We start from the raw sequence: 5066 nt of genomic DNA on the forward strand, positions 1-5066 counted from the left end.
TATTCAGATTCTCATTACTAGATCGGACTTGTAGTGATCAACCTGTTTACAGCCTCCCAAGAGCTGGGATTACAGTCATGCACCACCACACCCAGCCTCAATTTCCATCTCAGCGTGCCCCGGGGGCAGGGCTGGCACAGCAGGCCCGGGGATCGAACCCCCAGCCTCTGTGTCTGTTTGCAGGTGCTTTAATCTCCTGAGTTATTTGACTGGCCCTAGGCTTTTATATCTTTGAAAACCTAAAACTTTCATTTGTTCAGTAAAATTTAACTCAGAAATGAAAAAATCAAAATTATACAATGTATTTTACATGACTGAAGAAGTCATTTTCTTATCAATAGATCCTCACCAACAATATATCCCACTCCAATCATGGATGGCTACGCATTGGGTCACTCTGACTGTTGTCACACTGCTGAACTTTTTCTAAATATTTAAAAACCTCAGAAACAACAAAAAAAAGTTTGTTCTTATTTTGTGTCCTGACATCACTTCCCTTTAATTTATTATAAACAGTATCAGACACACAGCCCATGTCCACAGCATGTTCTGTCTGATCCCTTGTTCATTTGCACCAGGTCTTTGAAGAACTATTTCTTTTGCTACCTGTGATTAGAGACACCAAGGCAAGAATAGATAATAAGCCTGCATGACAGGAATGAATTCTAAGGGAGCCACTGAAATGATCAAAAATACCAAACATACTCTAGAATGTGATTTAAAATATATATGCACTATGAAAAATTATGTACATTGCTGACATTGAATATGGAACTTCAGAGATATATTTACTCTTGCTTGAGAAAGGTTGAAGAGATCTGACTGGTAACAGGAGGATTGGTATGAAATTCTTCCTTTTAAAATATTTATTTCTCTCTGGAAGGCTTAACAAGTAAGAAAAATAATTTGATAATACAATCTTAAATAATAAGTGTAATCAGAATTTTTTTTCCCCCCACAGGACTGTCTTTATTGCTGCATTTAGAAGGTCCGTATACAGTACATTCTCATACTAGCCTTTTGCTAAGTTTATGGAGCATCCTTTCCCACTCTGTGGCTTGTCTGTTTTCCTAATTTCCTGCTTAATGTTTAAAAGCAAAGTCTCACTATGTCGCCCTAGCTGGCCCCTTGGATGCCGAGACTCAGGCAATCATCCTGCCTCAGCTTCCACTCAGTCTCCCCAGTGGCTGAAGCACCTCTGGCTTAGCATTAGTTTGTTTCAGCAGTCTTGGAGATCAAACCCAGGTCTTTGTGCTAGGTATGCCTTCTACCACTGAGCTAGTGGTGTGAGACTGATGTCCTCCAAGATGGTGACCACTGGTGCAGGCCTGAGCTCCTCTGATGCTTTCTGATTCTTTGTAGTTCCAGCTGCCTTTACCTCAACGATCCTCTTTGACCTTGCTCTTCTGTCTAGTGAGACAGGAGTTTGGAGTTGCTGTCTGGCCTGAAGGATGTCCGGTTCCGTCTGTGAGAATACCCACCTCCACCATGTGGCTGCCTGTGTATGGGTTCTCCATTCTCACTGGCGCCTTCAGGCAGCTTCTTCATCTTCCTGCTGCTATAGCGTCACAGCAACCCTTCGGCGCATCGCTGTGAGCCATCAGTTTTGTTCTTTTCATGACAGTTTAGACCATTTTCATCTTTGGCGTTTCTCTGGGGATTTTAGAATTGATAGTCCATATCTACAGAAAGGCTTTGGACACTTTTGTGGGGTGCAGAGTAGAACAAGCTGCTTAGAAACCCTGCTTGCCCACCAAGCAGGACGTCTTCAGTGCCTTGGCAGCCTATTCTGTGACCACACCATGTGCTCAGGACAATCCAGAGCTTCAGCGTGGGCTGCACATGAGAGCCACAGCTTGGAAGGTGACAAGCACATGTCCCTGCCTTGCCTTGGTGGCTGTGTGGTATCACTGGTCCAACAGCTGAGGAGACCACCTACACAGAGCTGCAGGTGGCTTCCTGAGCCTGGACAGATGGAGCTGCTGTGCTATGGGAGCACTGCTAGGAGCCCTGCTGCGGCTGTGCTGGCAGCCGACTCCTACCCTCTTGCCTGAGTCATCCAGGGCAGGCCGTGTTCACGCTGCAGTGGGAGACACAGTTAGCACTCACATGGAAACATCTGCCACCTCTGAACAAATCCAGAACCTTCCAGCCTGGACTTAGGGCAATTTGTGTGTACTGAGAACTAAAACAGAGTAACAAGGACAGTCTCACCTTGAGGGCACTCCCCATGCTGTCTTGAGCAAGACACAGGTATGCGTAAGGGTATTTCTATAGGTATAGCAGGCCCAGAGAGCCCAAGTGCTGCCTGCTGTGTGGCTATTTGGCTAACTCTGGCGATGCTGCACATGCTTCCAATGTCTGTCCCTTCCTCTACACCACTATTTAACTTCTGGATGCTTTGCCAGAACTCTCCACCCAGTCTACGGCCATACCACCCTCAACGCGCCCAATCTCGGAAGCTAAGCAGGGTCGGGCCTGTTTAGTACTTGGATAGGAGAACTCTCCACCCAGCTCCTCAGCACTGGGAGCTAGTGGCTCACCTAGCAGTGTGCTTCCTCGCGTCTCTGCACTCCCTTGCTGCCAGGACCCCGCTGTGCCTAAGTCCTTACTGCTGCTCCTCCTCTACTACTCACAAGAGTCTGCCTGCTTTGTGGTTTTCTGTGCAGTTGTGCAGTGCAGAGGGTACACAACGTATATACTCAGAGGGTACATAAAGAGAATGCATGCAGAAGGTGTACACGTAGAGGGAACACATGCAGAGGGCATACACACAGGATGCACACAGTTTGTACACACAGAAGATACACACACCGAGAGTGCCCAGTCCTTGCTGAGGAGTCCCAGGGGAGAATGGCTCTGACACTGTCTGCAGCACCCATTCCCTGGGTGGGAGGCATTCCCACCATGGCCCGCTCAGCCCTCACAGCGAAGTCCTGATGCCAGCCCTGAGCCCACACCACCCACACTCCCCACCCAACCAGCCTACTTACTCGAGGACAGAGTGAGTGGCTGCATGCAGATGGTAGCGGTAGATCAGCAGGCTCTGGTCCACCCGCACCACCCCGCCACCTTTCCTGAGGTGCTCGTAGAAGAAAAGCAGGTCCTCTGGCACTCCCTGCCCTCCCTTGTCAAACAGGCCTACGTGGGAAAACCAAGCCCGGGAGCAGAACCAGGTGGGCATGATCACGGTGGGGCCGTGTGAGGTGAACACCTGTGTCAGGAGCTGGTCTGGCACCAGCTGGTTGATCCAACGTGTGTATCGTGCAGTGGAGTCCGGGGGATCCCTTCTCACTTGGCACCCTATGATGCTGGTTGGGTGCTGTTCAGCAGCCTGATGTTGCAGCCTCACTCTCTGTGGCATCATCACATCATCTGAATCCAAAAAGCAAAGGTAAGATCCTGAGCTCTGTGCAACTGCTTTATTTTTAGAATATCCAACTCCTCGGGGAAAAGGTGAATCATGACCTCCAATGACTACAGAGATGCCAGCACTTTCCAGCTTTCCTTTCCATCTTTCAATGATAGTCATAGACTTGTCCTTACTAGCATCATCAAAAACAGAGAGCTCCATGGAGCCTTCAAAGTCCTGCTGCAAGACAGACTTCAAACATTCATCCAACCACTCTTCAGCATTGTGGACGGGAAGGATAACGGACACAAGGGCCGGCGGGTTGGGCGCGCTCGAGTTTCCGGGGCACTGCATGGCCACGCTTTTCTGTAATCAGAATTTTAAGAATCAAAAATTTAAATAAAACTCATGATTTTTTACTCTTAGTAGTTACAGGTATAATGGATTCTCTACTTTTAAGTCAGCTTTAATGAAAAGACAAAGGGCCCTAAAGAATTAAATTGTTTGTGAATTATTATACTTATGACAAAAAAGTGTGCTCAGTGACACAGGTGTTTAAAATATTATTAGGCTGCCAAAAGAAACTATAAATTTGGCTTCCTACCCCATAAATACCTCAGGACTGGAAAAGGATATGTCTCTGAGGAAGCACAGGCACACACGTCCACTTCCCCACACCCCGGGAGTGTTTCACACATCCATGCAATGCAACTGAGGAGCTCCCTGTGGTCTTTCCTGCCCTGAACAGGCAGCTTCTTTGCTTCCCCAAGACCCTTCATTTTTCTTGTAATATTTTTCCTCAAAAATATTCACCTCTGGCCAGCAAGTTAGCTCAGTGGACTAAGTGCCTGTTTAGACAAGCTGAGGGACCCAGATACAATAGCTAGCACCACATACTGCTCCAGCCCCACCCTCAGGTATGTTGAGCTGGCCATCAAGACCAGGTGTGGTGGCACATGCTTGTAATCCCAGCACTGGGGAGGCTGAAAACAAGAGGATTACTGGGAGTCTGCGTTGTGTCGTGAGACTCTCTTTAATACAGTAAAAAAAAAAAAAAAAAAAAAATCACCTCTGTCACCTCTTGCAGCATTGGTTTCTCCATTACTAAATACTCAGAGATGTCTTCCCTGGATTCCCAGCATAAAATAATACTACCACTCAGACTGCTTCCTTCCCCTTGCTCTGTGAGAGTTTAATGATGCAACAAGGAAACCAGTCTGGTGTCTGTTGACCTTGCTGACCTTGAAGTGAAATGATGAAGAAATACATGTGTAGTCATCCCAGAGACCACACGGTGTGGTAAAGCATGCAATTAGAAGATAAAAAAAAAAAGCTGTGAAATGACACTGAGAGACAGACCTTTAAGATATTTGTCTGAGAAGCTCACAAGTTTGAGATAAGCTTGGGCAATTTAGTGACTCAGCAAAACTCTGTTTCCAAAGAAAAATCAGAACACTGGGAACGTAACTCAGTGTGAATGTTCTGAGCTCTAGTCCCAGTTCTTCTCCCCCTGCCAAAAGAAACAAACCAACCAACAAATACCCAGACACAGCAGGTGTGTTCCGCTCTTAAACCTATAGCCCCAGTAGACAGTGAATTTTCATTAACACCTTTTCTTTTCTGAGGTGGGAATTGCATTATATTCCTCAAGTGGTCCTTAAACTCACAGTTCTACTTTAACCACCCAGTATCTAAGATTACTGGTATATCCCAT

The 5066-nt window shown here is 46.7% G+C and overlaps 1 pseudogene; it reads right to left on the reverse strand.

The window, feature by feature from the left end:
• Nucleotides 1–2989: 2989 nt before the first annotated feature.
• LOC101578993 lies at nucleotides 2990–3711 on the reverse strand (annotated as a pseudogene).
• Between the last annotated feature and the right edge of the window lie 1355 nt (nucleotides 3712–5066).

This window comes from Octodon degus, unplaced genomic scaffold, assembly GCF_000260255.1.
Source record: "Octodon degus isolate 3935 unplaced genomic scaffold, OctDeg1.0 scaffold00022, whole genome shotgun sequence".
Lineage (NCBI taxonomy): Eukaryota > Metazoa > Chordata > Mammalia > Rodentia > Octodontidae > Octodon > Octodon degus.